This window comes from Plecotus auritus (genome assembly GCF_963455305.1).
Source record: "Plecotus auritus genome assembly, chromosome: 4".
Classification (NCBI taxonomy): Eukaryota; Metazoa; Chordata; class Mammalia; order Chiroptera; family Vespertilionidae; genus Plecotus; species Plecotus auritus.
In genome coordinates, this window is record NC_137775.1 from 32840199 (window position 1) to 32853933 (window position 13735).

General features: G+C 38.6%; 1 protein-coding gene across 3 annotated transcripts in view; it reads left to right on the forward strand.

The window, feature by feature from the left end:
* Positions 1–13735, forward strand: part of GRM1 (glutamate metabotropic receptor 1) — a 329346-nt gene that overhangs the window by 13424 nt on the left and 302187 nt on the right. The gene's annotated exons all lie outside the window — the stretch shown is intronic.

Below are 13735 nucleotides of genomic sequence, written 5' to 3' on the forward strand. Positions count from 1 at the left end.
GAATAAAGCAAATAACTAATTAATTTCATGTTTCCTGGGTAGACTCACTCCTCTTAATATCCCTCTTAGTCTTTTACCTTTCTAATAAACGATGAAAAATCACTACATTTACAGTCAATTAAAACTCTCAGGTTGTTATATTTTCTCCCTTTTTATAAATATTGGTGTCTGAACCTCTATCCTCCCTTAGATTTTAGTGCCCAAGTGTACCAAGTGAGAGAACCTGAGTTTCATCTCACTTCCTCCATCAGATACCCCTGTGACTCCAGACAAGTCACTGAACCACTGTAAGTCTGTCTTCTCATCTGCAAAAGGTCTGCCATGTCCTCCTCCCAGACCTCCATAATGAACCGATGTGGAACTGCTAGTGGCATTATTATGTTCTACTAGAGTTTATATTATTTTCTCATTTTGATTATTAATAACTGCCTCCTGGACCCTGCTTTTCCCAGAAAGTTATAAGCAACCATTTCTACTTAGCTTTTACTTAAAATGATAGATGTTGTGTTGAAGGAAACATTTATCTAAGTCCCTGATTTGAAAACAAAAATTAGAGGTTAGGTGACTTGCCTAAGACTGCGCACAGATAGTTGCTACAAGAGGAAGACTCTCATTGCAGCCCAGCTTTTCCATCCTATCTCCCGTGAAGCATCTTCGGACATTTACCGCTTATGTCTTTACATGCTTTGTCTGCATTCTGATTTTTTGTCACCCTTAGTCTTTCTATGTGGGTTTGAAGGGCAAGCCTTAGCTTCATATCAATGAGCCAACCAGTTAATTAATTTATTCAACAAATACAGATTCTACTAATCATCCGTCAGTGTGCTGGGCACCAGATATGAAAAATGAATCCAGGTTTCAGATGTCAATTAAGGTTGGTAACATACCCAAATATCCATAAGAAATTATACAGATATTAAATTTAGAATAAAAGTATGAAATATGAGAATATATAGAAGATATTATTATAGAGTAAAATAATATTATCTATGTTTCCAGACTTTATGGAAATCTGTAGTACCTGCCATTGCTTATGGTCCAGAAGGAGAGATAGAGAAATAATTATTGCCACATCAACATGTGGATGAGTGTGGATGAAATGAGAGTGTGGAGGTTCAAGGAGGGGAAGATTACTTCTAGGTGGGGTCATGAGGTAGGTATCTTGGAATAAGTGTCATTAGGACCTATCTTGGATGCTAGCTAGCCTTGCAAATGAAAATCTAGATGGAAAAGGAATTTCTCATGAAGGAAATGTTAAATAAGGGATTTGACTAATATGCTAGCTAACAGGTAAACTAAAAAGAATGGTGAACTGTTTAATTTGTCTGGAGAAGTTACCTAAAAGGGAGTTGTGGAAGAATTGATTGAAAAGTAGGCTCAGATGTCAGAGTTCTGAGAATGTCAGAGTTTGAATTTTTCTTCCACTTGATAATTTAGTCAAAATAGAGTAGACCCTCTTTTGCAAATTTCTTTCAAAGACTGATAAATAGCTAGTTATTTTTACCTTTTTCTGCCCACTCTCCCCCCCTGCCTTTTTTCCTTCTTCCTTGTAGAATTTGTGCTAGAAAGTAACACTTTTATAGGAAAGCCCCCCCCCTTTTTTTTAGTCTGTCAAAATGTCATTAATCTGTCCATTTCCATTTCCATCTAGATAGTAATGCAAACATTTGATGATTAGAAGTATACTGGCGAATGTATTGCAATGTTTTGCAGCTAGAGTTGCAGCCTCTGTGGACATGTGGCCCGCCTCTCAGTGAAGCAAAAGGCATATTACAAGCTGGTTTCTCAGCTGTGAAATGCCACTACTTAGGTCACATGGCTCAGATAAAAAACTGCCAGGAGCAACGCCTTCTCCTTGGCACAGAGATGTGCCACCTGTCACCCAAAGCTGCCGTCCCCTCTGGCATGCATCGAGCACTGATAGCTTTGATTCACTTCTGCATATGGGGAGGTTGTGTTCTCTGCCTTTTGCAGCATATTTCTCTGTAGTTTTTATCTAATGTAGAATTCATTCTAGAACTCATTGAATGGGGAATTATCACTCATACTTATCGGGGTCAAATCTTAATCTGGAAGAATAGCTGTAACCTTGGGGATAGCACTTGAATAAAAATGTGAATTGTATAACATGTGTAAATAGAATATGACAGGCATATTTCCACTCAACACCTAGCCATGAAACCACCCTTGGTGACATGACAAGATCACACCTTATATCAGTCCTTGATAGCATACAAGGATTCCTGAAAATCAGCCTTAGAGAGCATACATTCTGAACCTACTATGGAATGCATCATACACTTTTAAAAATATATATATATTTTATTGATTTTTTACAGAGAGGAAGGGAGAGGGAGAGAGAGTTAGAAACATCCATGAGAGAGAAACATCAATCAGCTGCCTTCTGCACACCCCTTACTGGGGATGTGCCCACAACCAAGGTACATGCCCTTGACCGGAATTAAACTTGGGACCCTTGAGTCCGCAGGCCAACACTCTAGCCACTGAACCAAACAGGTTAGGTCCACATCATAAACTTTTAAGGCATACAAAACAAGAAATATAATTCATATCTTCACAGGCAGGTAAAACATTCCTTATAGTTTGTACCTTATTTTAGATTTCTCCCATATATGTAGGGTCTGACAGGGTGTTAAGCACCAAGTAAATGCTTGATTAATACATGTTGAATGAGAAGCAAATGATGGTCCCATGAAAAGGTAATATAGGCATTTGGGCTGACAATGATATTGGAATCCTTTGGCTTCCTATTTCTCTAAGAAGGATAAATTCAAAAATTACCTTTATGAAAAGATATAGATCCTTTCTGCCATAATAATGCCATCTCGGCACAAGTGTTATATTTAAGAGCTCATAACATGTTTTCTTTTGTATTTTTGAATGGCTCAAGAAAAAACTATATTAAAATGCATATATTCAAAAAATTTCAAATATTATTCTTATTTTTTCATCTGTTCTTGTTTTTGGTTGAATTGTGTCCCACCCAAAAAGTATGAATCTTAATTCCAGTACCTTCAAATATAAGCTTAATTGGAGATAGTGTTTTTGCAGAGTGATCAAATTAAAATGAGGTCATTAGGGTGGGACCTAATCCCATGTGACTGATGTTATTATAAAATGAGGAAAGTTGGATATACAGACATGCAAACAAGGGAAACACCATGTGAAGTTAAAGGTAAAGATTGAATGAAGCATCTATAAGCCAAGAATGCCAAAGGTTGCCAGCAAGGCTCTGGAAGCTAAGAGAGAGGCATGGAACAGATTCACCCTCATGGCCTGAAGAAGTAAGCAACCTTGTTGACATCTTGATCTTGGACTTCTAGCCTGTAGAACTCTGGGACAATATATTTATGTTATTTAAGCCACCCCATTTGACCTTTGTTATAGTGGCCCTACGAAATGCATACATTTCTTCTCAGGTTATTGTATTGCTGAGAAAAATTAGTCTTTATGGCCCAAATGATCCTCAGTTTCTTAACCTTTAACCTCTCCCATGTCTGACCCACCACTTGGTACTCAAAAATGGTTAAAATAATGTAGACATCTGTTGTTATTATTATTGAAAAATAATAACAATGACAGCACCTTTGATTGAGCTTTTATTGTTTGCCAGGCACTGTAGTTTAGTGTTTCATGTACACTACTTCACCTGATCCTCCCAATAACCCTATAAGGTAGGTTATGGTAGTCTGGAAAGATTAAAATTTCTTTCTAAGTCACACCAGTAAAAAGTGGTAGACACAGGGTCAGAATGAATCTGTCTCATTCCAAAGCCCAAATGGCTGGCCACTACATAGTCTGCATACAGAGGCACTACCATACTTATGACCAGGCTTATGAACGAGGCTAGATATTGTCAGAATTTGAATGCCTATTTAAATGTGTATGGGAAATGTAATCGGGCAAAGACCATATTACCATGAGTCACTGTTTTGTGCTAGTCTCAGCCCATCAACAACCAATACTGTGGCTGGACCAGCCTTTGTGGTAATTATGATTTCAAGAAGCCCTTCAGCAATAACCATTAGGAAACTTTTGAAAAGATACAGTTTTATAACTTAGAAAACCTGGAAATCACAGAACATAATAGTGTCAGAGAGAGTGAGAGAGAGAGAGAGAGAGAGAGAGAGAGAGAGAGAGTGAGGACGGGCCTAGGGTTCTGGTTTTATTGGAGTGGAGGCCTAGCGTTTTGGTTCATTCATTATTGGTAAATTTAAAACACAAGAGCCAGAATTTGACAGGAAGGAAGAGAAAAATTCAAGTACCTCAAATGGCCAGCTATTGAAATCAATTACAATGATCTCTAAAACAAGGGAGGCTCAGTGGGGGAGACAGCCTGTTTCTTTGTGTAGTCCAGGGGCTGCTCTGTGTTTATGGGAGATAGCCATCTTTGAAGTGGATGCCTTTTTGAAATGCCTTGAGCAATCAAAGCTTAAGCCAGATATTTGTATTACAAAGAAGAAAAAAAATATCCGTCAGGGTTTACACTGAAGTTAGACTCTATCTTAAAAAAAAATCCGGTCCTGCCCTAGCTGGTTTGGCTCTGTGGACACAGCATCGGCCTGTGGACTAAAGGGTCCCTGGATCGATTCTGGTCAAGGGCATATGCTGAGGTTGCAGGCTTGATCCCCAGTAGGGGGCATGCAGTAGGCAGCCAATCAATGATTTTCTCTCATCATTGATGTTTCTATCTCTCTCTTCCTCTCTGAAATCAATAAAAATATTTTAAAAAAATCAGGTCCTTGAGTCATATTGTATCCAATATGAATTGGATAAAATTATATCTAACACCTGTCCTGTTCGACCAAGAGGACCACTTAGCCTAGATCATTACCACTTCAGAAAAGGATAAAATAAAGACACACTGGGTCTTCTTTTCTAGTTCTCTTTATCTTCTAAGATGAGTATCTATTTAGAAAAGGCAGTTCTATTCTAAAGCTTGCTTTTTTTGGCTGTAGGGCAGTCGTCGGCAAACGGCGGCTCGTGAGCCACACGCTCTGTTGACTAATGAGTTTGCTGACCACTGCTGTAGGGAAACATTGTCAGAGCATTAAGATGGCTATGTATTTATTTGTTTTAAAGATACCTGATACTTCTTGAAAAAACCTTCAAATTTGTAACTGCTAGATATGATGATAAAAAGACATAATTATAATTTTCCTGTGTTCAGAAAAATCCTGTAATTACAAAAGGAAACAAACATACTATATTTCTTTTTTTAAATCTTCTTTATTGATTAAGGTCTAACAAATGTGTCCTTATTCCCCCTTTACCCCTCCCCCACTCCACTCATGCCCTCACCCCACTGGTGTCTGTGACCATTGGTTATGCTTATATGCATGCATACAAGTCCTTTGTTTGATCTCTCCCTCTTACCCCCACACTCCCCTACCTTCCCTCTGAGGTTTGACCATCTGATCGATGCTTCTCTGTCTCTGGATCTGTTTTTGTTCATCAGTTTATGTTGTTCATTATATTCCATAAATGAGTGAGATCATGTGATATTTATCTTTCTCTGACTGGCTTATTTTGCTTAGCATAATGCTCTCCAGGTCCATCCATGCTGTTGCAAATGGTAGGAGTTCCTTCCTTTTTACAGCAGTGTAGTATTCCATTGTGTAGATGTACCACAGTTTTTTAATTACTCATCTGCTGATGGGCACTTAGGCTGTTTCCAAATCTTAGCTATGGTAAACTGTGCTGCTATGAACATAGGGGTGCATATATCCTTTCTGATTGGTGTTTCTAGTTTCTTAGGATATATTCCTAGAAGTGGGATCACTGGGTCAAATGGGAGTTCCATTTTTAGTTTTTTGAGGAATCTCCATACTGTTCTCCACAGTGGCTGCACCAGTCTGCATTCCCACCAGCAGTGCACGAGGGTTCCTTTTTCTCCGCATCCTCGCCAGCACTTGTCATTTGTGGATTTGTTGATGATAGCCATTCTGACAGGTGTGAGATGGTACCTCATTGTTGTTTTGATTTGCATCTCTCAGATGATTAGTGACTTTGAGGATGTTTTCATATGTCTCTTGGCCTTCCTTATGTCCTCTTTCAAAAAGTATCTATTTAGGTCCATTGCTAAGATAAGAGATTTTTCAGTGGGCTAAGGGGAAGAAAGTCTTATCCTTTCTCCAGAAATTTCTAGGGCTTTTGTACTGGGGAGTTTACTATGTTTTTAAAAATTTGATAGTGCTCTGAACTGATTTATTCTCAAATCAGAATGTATACAGTGCCAGTTGGTTTTCCTGTGAAATGTTAGTTCATGTGGAAGCCAGTCTCTCTTGTTTGATTCCTAGTGTGATTATGGTCACATGTTTGTGAGATTCTTGGATTGTTATAAAAGGAATTCAGATGTTAGGTGTGGTTGGACTGAATGAGCCCCATACCTCAGAAGCTATGCTTGTATGAGCAGGAGTTCACAGAGTCTATGGCTTTGTAATAGAGCAGTGTGACCATCTCTACCTGGGAGAGGTCTACAAATGACCAGCTTACCCAGTGGTCAGCAAACTGTGGCTTGCGAGCCACATGCAGCTCTTTGGCCCCTTGAGTGTGGCTCTTCCACAAAATACCACGTGTGGGTACACACATACAGTGCGATTGAAACTTCGTGGCCCATGCGCAGAAGTTGGTTTTCGGCTCTCAAAAGAAATTTCAATCATTGTACTGTTGATATTTGGCTCTGTTGACTAATGAGTTTGCCGACCACTGAGCTTACCAATGAAGCTATCAGCCTTTTCAATTTTGGATCCTCCATTTGTAGTTAGTGGTCAAGCAGCTGCACAATAAGCACTGTGAGCATAAAGAAGATTAATGGTTAAGGGGGTGGCTTTTGGAGTAAGACCTGGTTTCTTATCCTATCTCTGTCATATTTGAACTGTGTGCCTTTAGCTAAGTCACTTAACCTCTCTAAGTTTCACTCCTCAAATATGTAAACTGAATATTTTAATTGTACTAACTTCTCATGGGATTAAATTAGATAATGATTGGCATATAATCAGAACTCAATAAAATTCATACGTATATACATATAAGCTAATAAAGTGGTGGTGTGATATGGCATATTCTACTTTAGTTAGCTTCTATTAGAATGACCTTTCCTCCCTTTGTAAAAACGATACTTTTAAGAGGTAGCATAGAATTTATTAGGAGAGCCCCTGTAAAAAAATAAATATGTATATAAATATCCTGTCTCTGAAATGATTTTCGTCTGAAAAATTTTGAGTGTTTAATAAGCTTCTGTGAAAAGGTAGTACCTTTGGAAAGCATAGTATTTAAAGCTCTTTACAGTTATTATCTTAAGGTTTTCAGATAAGCATTGATAGTGGGCATGGCATATTGACCGGAAGGGAAGAACTAATCCTGTACAAGCCAGTTGGAGGACATCAAGGTTATTCCTAGTTCATAATTTTTATTTGGTTCGAGCTATGATATAGCATGTGTTTCCTGAAGGTCCCTGCTGGTCATCTTTAATCATCATCATTATTGTTCCCTAAGCACCCTTATATAATCTTGATTTATAGAAAGTAATGAGTTCTATTCTCTAAAAGGTTGAAATCTGAAATGGACAACACCAGGAAGGCAGTAGGGGCTGCACAGGTGTGGGGTTTGAGTCATGTCCATAAGGTCATGAAGCTGAAAGTAGATACTTGTCCTGGTTGTAACCTTCTTGAGGGAAGAATCATTTTTATCATTTTTGTGATTCTTACAGCATCTATTACAACTCTTTTCACACAGATTGCAAATGTTAGTTGAAATAAATCCACCTTTGTAAAGTAGGAATTGTTTATCAGAATGGTGAGGGTGTGAGGAAAAATATTCTTTATTTGTCCTAGGAAGTTAGAGATTTGAGGGTGTTTTTTCTTTTTTCTTTATTATTTTTTTTTATTGTCTAAAGTTTTACATATGCCTCCTTTTCCCCCAGTTGAACCCCCCTCCCACCATTCCCACCCCGGGCAAGCTCCAGTTTTGTACCCAAACTTTCTTAAACATATTTACTATATATGTTACATTCCCTTCCTTACTATTTTCTGGGCTATAAACTCAGCTATATCTTAAGTTTTCACTTTTTGCATAGTGCAATGGTTTTCACTTATGGTTAAACATTATAATCACCTGGGGAGCTTAAAAACCTACAGATGCCCAACTTTACCTGCAGAGGTTCTTTCTTTCTTTTTCTTTTATTTAAAAAATTTAAATATATTTTTATTGGTTTACAGAGAGGAAGGAAGAGGGAGAGACAGAAACATCAATGATGAGAGAGAATCATTGATCGGCTGCCTCCTGTATGCCCCCTAATGGGGACTGAACCTACAATCCAGGCATGTTCTCTGACCAGGAAGTGAATCATGACCTCCTGGTTCATAGGTCGATGCTCAACCATTGAACCACACTGGCAGGGCTGCAGAGGTTCTTTCTAATGGAGCCTGGAGAGCCCTGAATATGTAAAGGGTGGACTTGTTCTGGCATCACCTAATATCTCCTGTTCCATCTTTCTTCACAACTCTAGCCATGGGCCTTCTTGCGGTCTATAAGCACTGGAAGGGCGCCCCCTCTTGGAGGCCTTAGTGTTGTTTCTTCTGGCTGGAATCCACTTCCTTTAGATCTACAGGTGACTGGCTTTACTTAGTCCAAATGTCATTTCCTCAGGAAAGCCTTCTCTATCCAACTTATCACCATTCTCCTCTTACTTTCTATCCTATTGCTTCATCTGATGTACTTTTTGCCATTTATGACTATTGGAAATTATCTCATTTATGCATTTTTATATATTTTTAGTCTCACCTACTAACAGGACACTGTTGTATTTCCAGAGCCTTGAACAGTGCCTAGCACCCAAAAGTCTTGCAATAAATATGTGTTTTTTTTTTTGAATGAATAAGCCCAAGGGCTTATGTTTTACAATGGGAATGACAAATATATGTGTAGGCATTGCTAATTGACTGTGGCATCTTTTCTCCTGGGTTTAGTAGCATAGTTCTTCTCAACATGGTTCTCAATCATCTACTGTTACCTTCAAGATAAAATCTTCTTTATGTCCCTGGTTTAAAAAAATAATTTTTTTGTACATAGCTTTTTTATTCCAGGAAATTGAGGCTCAACTAGTAACCAATCTCTACTTGTCCATTCAGTCTTTTATTCATTTACTCCAAAATATTTGTTAACATTTTAGAATACAAGAAGCAAGATTCAGATTTTGCCCAACATGTCTCCAATGCTTGTATCTTTTTTATATGCTTGGTTATAATACATTTTTCAATTATACATTGCTGAAATTAATTCAATAGGGGCCTCAAAACAGATACAGAAGTACTTTGTATAAGGCTATATATGACAAATACAAGAGGAATGGTTATAGTGTAGATTCTGTGGTAGAATTAGAGGCTGAAGGGATTTCAGATCATCCATTCAATAGCCTAATTTTGCAGATGAGGAATTGAAGCTCAGAGAGGATAATAGTTTGTTTTCCATGAATGCTTGATGTAGGAGGAATAGAGGCCAGACAGACTGAGTGGTCAAGGTCAAGGTCAAATGATTAGTTTGTGGTGCAGCAGATATCAAAATCCAGCTTTCAGTCCAGGGCTCTCTTGTTCCCAAATATGTGTGCTTAGTACCACCTGGGGATGTTGTTAAATATGCTGGGAATGGTATTCTGGGACTTGAATTTTACCATCCCTCTTCTCAGGCAATTATGTTGCACAGCCAAATTTGGGGACCATCGTGTATACCATATCACTAATACACAAATTTGTTTCACCCATAACTGCATACATTAAGTATGGAGAGTACCATTTATAGGACTTTCCAAAAAAGTTCTTCTAATATTTGCTTAGCTTCACAGTATCAGTCTTTGAGCTAAATTTCAATAAATTAAAGACTTGCTTCTGACATTTAATTAAATTCAACAGCTATTGAGTACGAGGGATATAAAAGTGAGTAAGATGTCCTTCTTAATATAAACTCTTTAAAATCCTGCTTAAACAGAGAGAAATAAATCAGAGAATCTCTGTTTTCCCTTTAATTTTAGTGTCACAATAGTCTTCTTCCTGATCTACTATGGCAGGGAAGATGTGTGAGTAGGTGTGGAAGGCAAGTGAGAGGCAGGGGTGATGGTGGTGGGTGGGTGAGTGGAGAGAGCTGAGCACTGGCTAAGTGAAAAGATAGGAATGAAGAGGAAAAGACTTGCCTTGGGTCTAGTTGAAGCTTTCAATACAGAAAGGAAGCTGCCTGTCCTGTTTAAGCTGTATTCTGAGACCAACATGAGTGCCTGGCACATATCAGTGTTGTTGTTTTTAAACATGTTAAGTGAACACACACACACACACACACACACACACACATATATATATTTGCATTATTATGCCAACTCTTTTGAAGGAGTTGAGGTGTAATAAATAGGACTAGTATTGTTTGATGACTTTCTTTTAATAGTTCTAGCATAATATCTTGTACATCTTGGCACATAAGGAACTTTGTGGTCAAGCCTCTAGCATTGAAGTTGAGATAAGCATTATAAATTTTAATACTTTCTATACATTAGAAAGAACTGAGAACACAGATTTTCAAAAATATTAGGAAAGCTTATTTCTGTTTACATTATTTATTTTTTAAAATATTTTTTACTGAGACAAATTACTAATTTCATTCAAAAGTAAAGTTACTCTTCCCAGTATCTAACATAACTTGCTAATTCCTCCTTTTGTATAAATCCAATGAACCTGTCATGGAGTGGTATGTGTTTGTGCTTCGTGGGTAGAGAAGTGGAGTTGGGTAGGTGTGTTTATTTTCCAACAGCACGTAGGCAGCATGTAGAGAAATAAATAAATTTCCATAGCAGCTATAAAGATGGATAATCTTTGATTTTGCATTTTTAAATAAAATAAGGTGGTTGCTCACAAAAATGGGAACATAACTGTAAATAAATAACTTAGGAAAATGGAAGCTGGATTGGCAGTAGTAAAAAAGAAATGCCTGTTTATTTAGTGAATTTTAATAATTTTTTTATGTATGCATACAGCTCACTGCATATACAAGGCAAAACAATTGAATTTAGTCAATCACTAAATTTATTTGAAGGGAAACTGACTAGTCAGTGAGAAAAACCTTCCAAATGATTAATTAATTATTAACATATTTACTGTTTACATGAATTTCCATTCACTCAAACCATACAAAGAATGTTTCCAAACGTAGGCTGTTGTAATGATCATAGTCCCCCTCTCATCCACAGTTTCGCTCTCTGTGATTGTAGGTACCTGCAGTCAACCGTAGTCCAAAAATGTTAAATTGAAAATCCCAGAAATAAATAACTTACAACTGTTGAATTACACACCGATCTGAGTAGCATGATGAAATCATGCGTTGTCTCTCTCAGTCCCTGCCCGGATGTGAATCATCTCTTCGTCAAGAGTCTCCACACCTTGTATATACTACTTGCCCACCCCTTAGTCACATACTACCCGGCTCGGTTATCAGACCTGCTCTTGTGAATCATAGAGCTGTGTTAAAATAACCCTTAATTTACTTAATAATGGCTCCAAAGCACAGCAGTAGTGATGCTACCAAGTTGAATATGTTAAAGTCATGGCTCCACGATCCAGGAGCACCAGAAGGAGATGATACTCCTTGCGTATGGTCAGAACGTCAATGGTACAGTAATTCTACAACACAACGCCGACATCATTCCCTCCAGTCGCCTTGTCGCATAGGCACTTTATCATCTCACATCATCGCAGGCAGGGTGAGTACAGCACAATAACATACTTTGAGAGAGACCACATTTACACAACTGTTGTAATTGTTCAATTTTTATTATTAGATACTAGAGGCCTGGTGCACAACATTCGTGCACTGGGGGGGGGTGGGAGGGCCCCTCAGCCCAGCCTGTGCCCTCTTGCAGTCCTGGACCCCTCGGTGGACATACCCCAAGGGGTTCTTAGCGCTGCCTCAGAGGTGAGAGAGGCTCCCACCTCTGCCGCTGCGCTTGCCAGCCAAGAGCCTGGCTTCTGGCTGAGCAGGGCTCCCCCTGTGGGAGCACACTGACCACCAGGGGGCAGGCAGCTCCTACGTTGAGCGTCTGCTCCCTGGTGGTCAGTGTGCGTCATAGCGACAAGTCATCCCGCCGTTCGGTTGATTTGCATATTAGCCTTTTATTATATAGGATTGTTAATCTCTTACTGTGTCTTATTTAGAAATTAAAATTTATCAGAGGTATGTATGTACGTATAGGGGGAAAAAACATAGTATGTATATGATTTGGTCCTATCACTGGTTTCAGGCATCCATTGTGGGTGTTGGACCATCAGGAGGGCTACTGTAGTCCACTTTCTCCAAAAACTAGCTTTGTGTGTATAAGCACTGTTAGGTTAGAACTCATATTTCTCATCTTTGTGACATGATGGAAAAGTAGATAGGCTTGGAATATAGTATCTTTGTATAAAGTTAGTTATTTTAAATTTGTTTCCTGAAACTATCTAGTATGCCCATAGGAGGCATAAACAAGGGACAGGCAGTTGAGGATAAAAGGGTGAGACTAACCACGTGGGAACCTGAGGGCGCAGAGAGTGGGAGCCACACCATTTCCAGCTAAATCGTTAGCAGCCATGGGAGAATGTGGGCCTGCTTTTTCCAGATCTTGTACCTCAAGAAGCTAGAAATTGAAAATCCTGTGTGGAATGTTCCTATCTTTACATTTTGGCAACCAATTAATTTTTTAAAACACCATGTAGACTCAACCAAGCCCACATGTGCCCTGGCTGCCAGTGTGTGGCCACTCTTTGGATAATCAGGTAGTGGGAAGAATACCACCCCTAGGCTAGATACCCTGGCTTCTCACTAAGCAGGAACTAAACGGGGGACCTTGGGCAGGTCGCTCTCATTTTTAAAATTAGGGATTGGGGTCAAATGCTATGTAATTTAGTGTCTTTTCAAGTTTCACAACATCTGTGGTTTTATAAGGAACAGTAACTAATCTTCACATTCATTAACATTCTTATTTTCACTGTGACTTACGCGATTTCCCCAAATATTTGAAATCTGCCTACTCTTGGCCCCTGTGAGAGTTATTTATGAACATTTGTTGAAAGTGACCAGAGAAAATTCTGTTAACTTGTCTCTGAGTCTAAGCCAATCGTTAACAGAGTTCCAGAACCCGGCTTTCTCCTGCTGTAGTAAACATATTAGTAAGTTCTCACCAGAAGAACTGTGAACAGATGCAGTTTTTGAAAACACGGTGTCCTTGTCACATTTACTTGTCTGTCTCGTCTACTGAAGCAAGACTTGCATGTGGTACCCTAGTAAATACTCTCCTATCTGTCAGGACCAGATCACAGTTCATTAATTCACTAGAAACATCATTGTAGCCAGTATCTTTAATACACAGATCCAAGCCCTAAATTAGGGGAGATGCACAATAACATAAAATGACAAGTCTTTTTTTCTTTTTCATTCTGTCACATAATTTCTTTTATTCTGTTACACAATTCCTTACAGCAGGAAATAGGAATAGCACATTGCCTTTGTAGCCACTTTTCAATGTGGTACTTTACAGTGCCTTTAAATACAATTAATATATCCATACACTATCTTAGGTGGTAAATTAGGAACTATCCCCAGTGTAGTGTAACAATTTAATCATCACACTTAAGCACCTTTGTCTTTGCTGATAACTAGCCAGGTAACCTTGAAAACTGCATACCTCTCTGAATTTCCATTT